Here is a 12,445-nt window from a genome sequence, read left to right as displayed (position 1 = left end):
ATACCAAAGAGTGGAACTCCTGGATCATTTTGTAGTTATATGTTTAACTTTGTGAGGAATTGCCAGGCTGTTTTCCAAAGTGCCTGCGCCATTTTACAATTCCAGCAGAAGCTATGAAGATTCCACTTTCTCCATGTCCTTATCAGCACTTTTCTGGTTTGCTGCTGATTTTAGCTATCCTACTGGCTTTGAAGTAGTATCTCAATGTGGTTTTGATTTACTTTTCCCTAATGACTACTGAAGTTGAGAGTCTTATATGTTTACTGGCCATTTATATCTCTTCCTTAGATACAAATCTATTCAGATACTTTTCTCATTCTTTTAATAGTAACCAACCTCTTTCCCTGGAAATTTGCTGAATTCACTTATTATTTCTTTCTTCACGTGTAAAGGCTGTGCTTTCCTGTTTCTCTGTGTGCCCTATAATTTTGTTGAAAACGCAATGTTTAAAATTATATGGCAAATCTGGAAATCATATTCTCCTGCAGGGTTTGTTGTTTCCCTTTGTTGTTCTTGTTGCTGCTGCTGTTTATTTAATAACCTTTCAGAATTAATTATGTTATGTCTAAATTTTTTTGGTGTTTGAGACAGAGTCTCAACCTGTTGTCCAAGCTGGAATGTAGTGGTGCAATCATGTTTTACTATCGCCTTGACCTCCCAGGCTCAAGTCAACCTTCCATCACAGCCTCCTGTATAGCTGGGATCACAGGCACATACCACCATGCCCAGCTAATTTTTATGTTTTTTGAAGAGATGGGGTTTCCCCATGTTGCCCAGGCTGGTCTTGAACTCCTGGGCTCAAGCAATCCTCCCATCTCAGCCTCCCAAAATGCTGGGATTATAGGCATGAGCTACCATGCGCAGCCTGTCTGTAATTTTTATTGTGTATGGCCACCAAAGTCTCTGCTTGCTTAACCTAGTGGTCAGCTAATAATTGGACAGAAATCTCCTTTAATGCCTTCAACCAGTAAGTCTCTCAGTCTTTGCTGAAGGTTTCATTTTTTGGTTTGTCTTTTTTTTGAGACAGGGTTTTGCTCTGTCACTTAAGCTAGAGGGTAGTGGCAGGATCATAACCCACTGCAGCCTCAAATCACTGGGCTCAAGGAATCCTCCTGCCTCAGCTTCCCAAGAAGCTAGGACTACAGGCACATGCACCACTATGCCCAGCTAATTTTTTTTCACATTTTTGAGGGAGACAGTCTCATTATGTTGCCTAGACTGGTCTTGAACTCATGGCCTCAAACAATCCTCCTGTCTCAGCCTCCTAAAGTACTGAGATTACAGGCATGAGCCATCCTGCCTGGTCCTTTGCTGAAGGTTTCTTTGTGTGAATTGGGGCATAGCTCAACACTCTGCCAGGCAGTTTGCAATTCTGCTTTAGCCTTCATCTCCCACATGTGCATAGCCTCAAGGTCAGCCAGAGATGAGAGATTAGGGCCTTTATAGGCCTTTCTTCAGCACGTGCACAAATCTTGCAGATGCCAGTGAATTTTTGTGTCCCAAGAATATACTGGAGCTTTTCAAAGACCCTTTTGGGCATCTCATTCCCTAGTTTTTCCTTTTAACTTTCTTGGTCAGCCTCTTGTTAGTCCCCACTGATAACACCACCTCCAATGACTATGATATTAAGCCATCGTCACTTTTTATTTTCCACAAATGATCTAGGGATAAGACTGTTTGTACAGAGTAATCTCTGAGCCAGGTTAAATAAAGGCAAATTCTGAAAATGGAGCTTTCTTGGGAACTGACAAATGGGTCAAAGAGTGATAGGCTGGGGGTGGTGGCTCATGCCTGTAGTCCCAGCACTTTGGGAGACCAAGGCTGGAGGATCACTTGAGGCCAGGCCTTTAAGACCAGCCTGGGCAAAATAGGAAGACCTTGCCTCTACAAAAAATAAAAAAGATTGGGAGGCCAAGGCCGGAGGATTGCTTGAGGTCAGGAGTTTGAGACCAACCTGGGCAACATAGTGAGAGCTCGCCTTTACTAAAAATAAAAATAAATTAGCCAGGAGTGGTGATGCATGCCTGTAGTGCCAGCAGCTCAGGAGGCTGAGGTGGGAAGATCACTTGAGCCTGGAAAATTGAGGCTGCAGTGAGCCATGATCATGCCACTGCACTCCAGCCTGGGTGACAGAGCCAAAATCCTGTTTCAAAAAATATATGTAAAATAGAAGAAAAAGAAAGAAATTAGCCAGGCATGGTTGCATGTGTCTGTGGTCCCAGCTACTCAGGAGGGGTCTAATAGACGGGGTCTTGCTCTGTCCCCAGGTTAGAATGTAATGGTGCAAACTCTGGCCTCTAATCACTACATGTTGATAACACTTTCCCAATTAGGATCACCAAAACTATGTGCAGACATTGTCAAAATCACCTGGGGAGCAAAATCAGTCAGCCTACGTAAGAACTATTTCCTTAGAGTTAGAGTCCAACGAAGCAGGGCTGGAAATAGGGCTGATTCTCAGGAAAACTGTAAATTTGCAGTGGGTTGAATGCTAAAAGCCTCAAGACTTAAAGGATTGACACTTTGATGCTAAAATTTCCAGCTCTAGGTGGCCTTGAACCATGGTAACTAAATATTCCGCTTCCCTCCCATCCTCCGAAAGTCTTGATTTTTCATCAGTTTATTCCTCTGATGATAATGATTTGTGAAACATAGAAAATTGCTGGCTGGGCATGGTGGCTTACACTTGTAATCCCAATACTTTGGGAAACCGAGGTGGGTGGATTGCTTGAGCCCAGGAATTCAAAAACAGCCTGGGCAACATAGTGAAACCCTGTCTCTACAAAAAAATACAAAAATAGCTGGGTGTGGTGACATGCACCTGTAGTCCCGGCTACTCAGGAAGACAAGGTGAGAGGACTGCTTGAGCCCGAGAGACTGAGGCTATGGTAAGCCATGATTATGCCAGTGCACACCAGCCTGGCTGACAAAGCAAGACCCCGTCTCAAAAAAAACTTGCTATTTCTATTATACATCTGGTACTCTTATTTTAACACAATCATGAACCAGAGAAATGATCCCTTGGAAAACCATGTACCTTAATTTTTACTTGGAAATAAGTTATCTTGGGTTTCAAGGTCATTGCTGAGCCTCAACATGCTTTAATTCCATGTATTTAGGTCATGTGGGAGAGGGAGCATTTTACCAGGGGCCTTTTAAAGATATTGTGCAGGTAGTAAGAGCTCCCCAGACCTTTTTATTGGTCTCCCTGGATTCTTTTCTGTGTCCTACTTATCACATGGCCAGACCAACTCTTCTGTGCTCTTCTGAAATGCTCAATCTTTTCCTTAATCAAATAGATTATATTACCTCCATCTTTCATTCAATTCACTCTTTGGATATATATTTATTGAGGGTCTACTATGTGTCAGGCATTATGCTAAGTACTGTTAATATAATAAGTAACTAAAAATGACAAACCTGGTTGGGCACAGTGGTTCATGCATGTAATCCCAGCACTTTGGGAGGCCGAGACAGGAAGACACTTGAGTCCAGAAGTTCTGACACTGTCTCTTAAAAACAAAACAAAACTATTCCCTGACTTGATGGAATCTTTGTTCTATGGGTATAATCAAGAGAAACCAATAATCTCGCAAACAAAACAATTATAAAATGAGAGAACTATATGAAAGAAGAAAAACAGGGATTTAGATTGAGAATAACAGGACATGCTGGTAGGAAGTCCTCTCAGAAAACATAATATATAAGCTGAGATCTGAAAGATGAGAAGTACCAGCCATAGGAAAAGTGGATAAAATGGTTCTAGGAAAAGAGACCAGCGTGTTCAAGGACCCTGAGGTGGCTCTTTGCAGTCTATTGCAAAAATAGGAACAATCTATCTTTTCTTACTCTATCCAGGCTCTTTGCAATGTGACTTTTCAGCTTCTCCCACCAAGTGTTGGAAACTATCTTTACTCCCCTTGAATCTGGGTTGGATTTGTACCTTGCTCGGGCTAACAGAACATGGCAGAAGTGACAGTGTACCAATTTGGAGCCTAAGCCTCAACACACCCTACACACTTTTTTTCCTCTTGAAACTCTGCAGAATTATCATGTGAAGAAGCCAGGATTGGCCCACTGGAGGATGAGAAACCACAGAATGGAGATGTGCCATTTTAGCTGAGGCAAGTCATCTTAGACCAGCTAGCCCACAGCTGATCCAACAGCTGGGCACAATTGTCAGAGAAAACCCAGCCAAGACCAAGTAAACCACTAAATGATCCCTGTCCAAATTGCCAACCCAGGAAATTCTGAACTGCATTGTTTTAAGTCACTTATTTTGGGTAGCTTCTTACACAGCAAAAGTTAATTGGTCTACCATTTAATGAGAACAAGGTACTTGCCCTGCTCCAAACATAAAAAAAAAAAAAAAAAAAAAAAAATCTCTGCTTTTAGAATCATTGCATGGTTAAATTTGTTTAAAGCCAGCATGCACCAATCATTTATAAACCTGGACCTTTCAAAGACCAATGGGCCATGTTATTTGCCTAGTTTCATCTTGAAGGGCTTGCTTAGAATTAACAGAAGCAGAGTGGCCTCACCACAAGCTTCTATTACAGACAGGCAGAAAAGAGCTCAGATGACAGACTCGCCTCAGGAAGACATTGGGGAAGGAGACGTGCCCAAGGAAAATCTAAAACTTCAAAATCACATGGCAGAGAAATGCTCCCAAAGATTGGCCTGTTTCTTAAAGGAGAGTTGCAGAAAGGCAGCTTTCCACCAAAAGACAGTTTATCTTAGAATTCAGACTACTATAGAAAGTAGTCTAGGGCCTCTGAAACCACATAGTAAAAAAGATCAGGGACACTTGTGATTGGCTTTCAGCAGGGTGATATGCAATAAAGAGCAAGTTCACCTGTGATTATAAGTGAATTCAATTTAATAATTCCCTTTTGGAAACGCTGTATACATAAAAGCTATAAAAGCCTGGGCAGGGGTGGCGTGGTCATCTTCATACCACAATTGATCTGGGAAAACCATAAAACCAACACAGACCCCATTCACTGAGTAAGATTCAGCAAATCCCAGGCTGACACATCAAGCCCTTTAGATCCATGCTTCACAGCCACGGCAGGCTAGTCAAACTCGCTCCAAGTGAATTTGCAGCCAGGCTGCATACCATGCTAGAAAGCTCAGCACATTTCCAAGCAAGCAAGTTAAATTGCAGTCAGGCCACTTTCAGCCTAAAGGAGGTTGTTAATCTAAAGTTCTATGGACTGAAGCCTTTTAACCTGGGCAAATGGTTCCAAAAGTGTCATTCCCAGACCAGCACACCAGCATTACTTAAAAAGTTGTTAGAATTACAAATTATGGGGTCCCATCGAAGATCTATTGAGTTGGAAACTGTGGTTGGGACCCAGCAATCTATTTTAGTAAGCCCTCCAGGCGATTTGGATGCAGGCTTAAGTTTGAGAACCACTATTGTAGGCGGTTGTGGTTGGTCCTGGTCTTAGAGTAGAATTCTGGGTCTTTAAATTTCATTTATTTATTTATTTTTAGAGATAAAGGTCTTGCCATGTTGCCCAGGCACATCTCGAACACCTGGGCTCAAGTGATCTTCCCACCTCAGTCTCCCAAATTGCTGATATTACAGGCGTGAGCCACCACACCCGGCTGAAGAATTCTGGGTCTTTAAATGGCCAGTCAGAGCAAGCTTAGCACTCCTTACAGTGAGCAGGGTTCTCCTTATTCCCTGAACAACCTTCACTGGATAACTATATTTGAAAGTTGAGCCACAGACATAGGAAATTTTTCTCCAGTAATATAGTTTGCATTTAATAATCATTTAGTAACACAGTTACCAGATACAGCAACAAAAGATCATGGCACCCTAGTTTCTCAGGATTAGAAGACCTCAAAGATCATGTCATGCACTGCTTCTCAAACTTTAATGTGCATAGAAATATTTGGGAATTTTTTTAAACTGCAGGTTCTGGCCAGGCGTAGTGGCTCACAACTTAGTCTCAGCACTTTGAGAGGCCATACTGGGAGAATTACTTGAGTCCAAGAGTTTGAGACGCAGCTTGGGCAGCATGGTGGAACCGTATCTCTACAAAAACTTAAAAATTAGCTAGGCATGGTGGTGCATGCACCTGTAAACCCTGCTACTCAGAAGGCTGAGGCAGGTGGATCCCTTGAACCCAGGAGGTTAAGGCTGCAGTGAACCATATTGCACTACTACACTCCAGTCTGGGCAAAAGAGTGAGACCCTGTCTCCTAAAAACTAAATATATATATACAAATAAAATGCAAGTTCTAATTCAGGAAGTCTAGGGTGAGGCCTTAGAGTCTTTGTTCCTTAAAAGCTTCCAGGATGCACTGCATGGTATCTGCACTCAACATTTTACTCCTGCTAGGGTGTTCAAAGGTCAGTGCCATAGAAATTCAGTATCTGGCTTTATTGGTATTCTTGGCTTTGTACTTGTTAAATCTGGTATTTCTATTGGTACAGCATTTGTATAGGTTTCTCATACTCTTCAGTTTGATATATTCTAAAATGGTAAGCAATGCTTTTTTTTTCTAAGGTGTCAAATTGAGAATGAAGCAGATCCACCAACTCTGACCCTAAAGTAAATTGGTTGAAGAAATTAGATCCCAAAGATTCTTGTTGAATTTTGACATCTTCATCTGTATATCCATATTAAAAAGAGATGTAAGAAACCAAAATAAAAGAATCATGGGCTGACAGGACAATTGGATTAAGCATCAGTTCTATTAAAAGGGGCCAACTTGAAGATATTAATAAATATTTTGAAGATAAATCGACTCCAGTTCTTTAGAGGATCTAAAGTGATCTTGATGGACAGTAGAAGGAATCACAACATGAAATTCCTTGACTATAAATGTATTGACTTAAAAGAAAACAAAAATGCTTCTAAGTGATACCAATGCTGTTTGTCTCTGGACCACACATTGAGCTGTAGGCCTCTAGTCCAAATCTGATGCTTGAATCCCCTACCTGGAACTTCCCCAACCTGGCTTTGCCTCAGAATCACCCCAGGAGCTTTGAAATGTGGCAATGGGGATAGCACTGAATCTATAAATTACTTCCTAACTTATTCTATGAGGCCAGCATTACCCTGACATCAAAGTCAGACAAAGACACTACAAGAAAAAGAAAAAAAAAAAGAGTATCTCTTACAAATATTGACGGAAAGGCTTAAGCAGAAGCTGCAAGACCGTGTAACTTGGTAGGCATGCAGTGTAGGCCAGTGTCTCATAAATGCCAAATCAGAGACCGCTGAAAATCTGGCTGTATCAGCATCACCTGGGAAGCTTAAAAAACCTAGATATGCAGCCTACAAGAGATTCTGACTCAAGAAATTTGGAATGAAACTCAAGGGTCAGCATTTCACTTAGGAAGTGTTACTCTTCTTGAATTTCTTGGAAGAGTTTAAGAAGGACTGGATTTAGTTCTTCTTGTAATGTTTCACAGAAGTCACCAGTGAAAACATCTCATCCAGGGATGTTTTTAGTGGGAAGCTTTTGACTACTGAATCAATCTCCTAAGTTTATTTAGATTTTCTATTTCTTCATGATTCAGTCTTGGCAGGTTGTGTCTTTATACCAATTTGTTAATTTCATCCAGGTTATCCAATTTGTTGGCATACAGGTGTTCACAGTACTCTCTTATAATCCTTTTATCTTTCTAAAATCATTACTAATGTCCCCAGTTTCATTTCTGATTTTAGTAATTTTAAAATATTTTTCTGCCCTCTGTGAACAAATAATTTCTTTTTGAGATAGAGTCTTGCTCTGTCACCTAGGCTGGAGTGCAGTGGCTTGATCATAGCTCACTGCATCCTCGACTTCCGAGGCTCAAATGATCCTCCCACCTTACTGTCCCAAGTAATTGGGACTACAAGCGCACACCACCATGCCCTGCTATTTAAAAAAAAACAAAATTTGGTAGAGACAGAGCCTCACTATGTTGCGCAGACTGGTCTCAGACTCCCGGGCTCAAATGATCCTCCTGCCTCAGCCTCCCAAAGTGCTTGGATTACAGGCATGAGATACTGCACCCAGCCCCAACATATAATTTGTACCAAATCTTTTTTTAGTTAATCTAGCTAAAGATTTGTCAATTTTGTTGATCTTTTTGAAGAACCAAATTGTAGTTTGTGATTTTTCTCTATTTTTTTCCAATTCTTTATTTATTGCTGCTTTAATCTTTATTAATTCTTTTCTTATGCTAGGTTTAGGGTTAGTTTATTCTTCTTTTTCTATTTCCTTAAGGTATAAAGTTGGGTTGTTGATTTGAGACCATTCTTCCTTTTTAATGTAAGCATTTAGTTATAAATTTCTCTTCTAGCATTGCTTTTGCTGCATTCCATAATTTTTGGCATGTTGTATTTTATTTTTATTTGTCTCAAGATATGCTCTAATCTCTCTTGTGATTTCTTATTTGACACATTGGGTATTTAAGAGTGTTTTAATATCCATGTATTTGTGAATTTTCCAGTTTTCTTTCTGCTGATTTCTATTTTCATTCCACTGTGATCAGAAAAAATACTCTGTGTGATTTCAGTCTTTTAAAATTTATTAAGACTTGTTTTGTGGCTTAACATATGGTCTAACCTGGAAAACATTCCCAGTATATTTGAGAAAAATGTGTATTCTAGTGTTGTTGAGTGGAGTGTTCTATATATGTCTGTTACGTCCAGTTGGTTTGTAATGTTTTTCAAGTCCTCTCATTATTTATTGATCTTCTGCTTGGTTGTTCTATCCATTATTTAAAGTGGGATATTGGGGTATTGAAATATCCAACCTTCATTGTAGAGCTATCTATTTCTCCCTTCACTTCTGTCAATGTTTGTTTCATATATTTTTGAGCTATGATGTTTGGTACCTACATGTTTATAACTATTATTCCTTCATGAAATAACCTTCTAAACAACATATAATGTACTTTTTGTCTCTTATAATAGTTTTTGACTTAAATTCTATTTTGTCTAATATTAATATAGCCACTGCTGATCTCTTCTCTCTCCTATTTGCATGGAGTATCTTTTTTCATTTTCAATCCATTTGTGTCCTTATGTCTAAAGTGAGTCTCTTATTGACAGCATATAGTTAGATCATGTTTTTAAAAAATCTGTTCTGCCAATCTATGGGGGAGTTTAATCCATTTATGCATAAAGTAATTACTGGTAGAGAAAGACTTACTTGTGGCATTTTGTTGTTTTCTATACGTCTCATAGCTTTTTTGTTTCTCATTTCCTTCATTACTGCCTTTTTTGTGTGGTTTTTTTTTTTTTTTTTTCAGTCATGGATGTGGCAGAGAGGTCAATGATTTTTACTTTTTTTTTTTTTTTATAGAATAGGAAGGAGGAAAAAGGAAGAGAAAGAGAGAGAGAGAATGGGGAGGAGGGAGAAGGAAAAGAAAGAGGGAGAGAGAATGGGAGTATTGCTTTCTTGCCCAGGCTAGAATGCAATTTAGTAATGGGTATTGAAAACCTTTTATACTGATAATTATACTTAATGATGTAGTCAGGAAGGAATAAGGGAAGAAGATAACAAACAAACAGCCAACCAATATTTAACTTAAACCTATGAAATGCTATGCGATTACTGAGGAGTGATTTACTTCCAATTATATAGTCACCTTTGGAATAGGTGTGAGGTGGTAATGTATGTTTTGTGTATTTGAAGTGGAGAGTTCTATAAATGTTTATTAAGTTTACTTGTTCCGGGTCTGAGTTCAAGTTCTGAATATCCTTGTTAATTTTCTATCTCATTGATCTATAGAATCGTTAGCTCTTCTTGTTGCATTGATCCTTTTGCCATTATGTAATGTCCTTCTTTGCCTCTTTTGCTCTTTGTTGCTTTAAAGTCTGCTTTATCAGAGGCGAGAACTGCATCTCCTGCTTTTTATTTGTTTATTTTTACTCTCTGATTGGTTGATAAATCTTCCTCCTTCTCTTTGTTTTGAGTCTTTGTGTATCGTTGCATGTGAGATGGGTCTGGATGCAGCATAGCAATGCGTTTTGGCTTTTTATCCAATTAGAATATATATAACTTTAATACTAGCATTTGGTGCTAGCTGGCTGTTTTGCCCATTAGTTAGTGTAAATTTTTTATTGTGTTAAAGTTCTTTGCTTTTTGATATATTTTTGGAAAGGCTGATATTGGTTGTTCCTTTATATGTATAGTGCTTCTTTCAGAAGCTCTTGTAAAGCAGGCCTGGTGGTAGTGAACTCTCTAAGTACTTGTTTGTTTGCAAAGGATTTAATTTTTCCTTCGAATATAAAGCTTAGTTTGGCTGGATAGGAAATTCTAGGTTGAAAGTTCTTTACTTTAAGGATGTTAAATATTGGTCCCCACTCTTTTCTGGCTTGTAGGGTTTCTGCTGAGAGATCTGCTGTAAGTCTGATAGGTTTCCCTTTATGGGTAACCTGACCTTTCTCTATGGCTGCCCTTAGTATTTTCTCCTTCATTTCAACCCTGATAAATCTGGCGATTATATGCCTTGGGGTTGGTCTTCTTGAAGAATATCTTTGTGGTGTTCTCTGTATTACCTGGAGTTGAATATTACCCTGCCTTGCCAGGTTGGGAAAATTTTCCTGAATGATATCCTGAAGAGTATTTTCCAACTTGGATTCATTCTCTTCATCACATTCAGGTACACCTATCAAACGTAAATTAGGTCTTTTCACATAGTCCCATATTTCCTGGAGACTTTGCTCATTCCTTTTCATCCTTTTTTCTGCATTCTTGTCTTCTCGTTTCATTTCACTGAGCTGGTCCTCGACTTCTGATATCCTTCCTTCTGCTTGATCAATTCGACTGTTTAAACTTGTGCATGCTTCGTGAAGTTCTCGTGTTGTGTTTTTCAGCTCCATCAATTCACTTACATTCTTCTCTAAATTGCCCATTCTCGTTAACATTTCGTCAAACCTTTTTTCAAGGTTCTTAGTTTCTTTGCATTGGGTTAGAACAAGTTCTTTTAATTCACAGAAGTTTCTTATCACCCACGTTTTGAAACCTGCTTCTGTTATTGGAACACACGTGTAATCTATTAAGCCTTGTTCCGTTACTGATGAGGAATTGCAATCCCCTGTAGAGGGAGAGGCATTCTGATTTTGAGTATTCTCTACCTTTTTACGCTGGTTTCTTCCCTTCATTATATATTTGTCCGTCTGTCGTCTTTATAATTACCGACTTTCTAACTGGGTCTCTGACGTCCAACTTGTTGATTCCCTGCGCCGAAATCTGAGCAATCCACCGAGCCGGCCAAAACAGCGGTGTTAAGATTGATGGTGCTTTTCTGCCCGGGAATCTCCAGACTCTGCACCAAGAACTGGCGTGCTAAGGCACCAGCAAAACCGCCACGCCGGCCACAAGAGTCACCCTGGCGACCCGTGGAGCTCCTCCACTGGGAATCTCCTGGTCCGTGAGCAACTAATATTCGTCTGAAAGTGTGGCGTCCTCTTGTTCTTTGCACTTTCACTGGGAGGTACGTGCCCGAGCTGCTAATCATCAGCCATCTTGGATCTCTCTCGTGTGTGTTTATCTAATTTTTTTGTAATGACATATCTTGATTCACTTCTCATTTCCTTTTGTGTATATTCTATAAATATTTTATCTGTGGTTACTACAGGACTACATCTAATACTGCAATGTTATAAAAACTTACTTTGAATTGATACCAACTTAACCACACTTGCATATAAAAACTCTATTCCTATAGAGCTCTACCCCCCATATTGTTTATGTTATTGATATCACAAATTATATCTTTATACATTGTGTACCATTAGCATAAATTTATAATTTTTATGCAAGTGTCTTTTGCATTCCATAGAAAATATAAAGTGGAGTTACTAACCAAAATTACAATAAAAACTGACTTTTCGTATTTCCCCATGTATTTGCCTTTATTGGAGATTTTTATATCTTCATGTGAGTATGAGTTAGTGTCTAACATCCTTTTATTTCAATCTGAAGGACTCCCTTTATCATTTCTTATATGGAAGGTCTAGTGGTAATGAACTTTAGCTTTTGTTTCTCTGAGAATATCACCCAAGTTCATTATTCTTAAAGAACTCTTCAACAAGAGGATTACATAGATAAAATTCTATATAAAATGGGTATATTTTTATAGATATATTTTTATATCCAGATAAAATTCTATATAAAAACTCCTGATAAAGTCTGTGGTGGACACCAAAGTAGTTCAAGTATGGTCTTACCTTTCTTACAATGCAGATCTACTGATCATCAAAAATGCCCCCAAGGTATCTCATCTGTAGTTGTCCCTTGAGCGAGCCCTTTAAAATAGTTTTGTCAGACATAGGATCACAGGATTTCAGGGCTGGAAGGGACACTAGAGATTTCCACAAAGATATTATTGAAATAAAGTTAAGTATCTATTATTTGCCCTCCTTTAAAAATGTTGTCTCAAGAGAACCCTGAACATTACACTCATACCAAAGCACAGATCCTT

At 39.1% G+C, this 12,445-nt stretch overlaps 1 non-coding gene across 1 annotated transcript; it reads left to right on the top strand.

The window, feature by feature from the left end:
• Positions 1-6,314: 6,314 nt before the first annotated feature.
• On the top strand, positions 6,315-6,453 carry LOC135269378 (small nucleolar RNA SNORA8). Its single transcript, XR_010337665.1, has one exon. It is a non-coding gene; the product is annotated as a small nucleolar RNA SNORA8 (small nucleolar RNA).
• The last annotated feature ends 5,992 nt before the right edge of the window (positions 6,454-12,445 follow it).

This window comes from Aotus nancymaae, unplaced genomic scaffold, assembly GCF_030222135.1.
Source record: "Aotus nancymaae isolate 86718 unplaced genomic scaffold, 86718_ANA_hifiasm-v0.15.2.pri h1tg000004l, whole genome shotgun sequence".
In the NCBI taxonomy this organism is placed as follows: Eukaryota; Metazoa; Chordata; class Mammalia; order Primates; family Aotidae; genus Aotus; species Aotus nancymaae.
The sequence above is the reverse complement of the archived record's forward strand: the minus strand, read 5'-3'. Positions and strand labels throughout refer to the sequence as shown.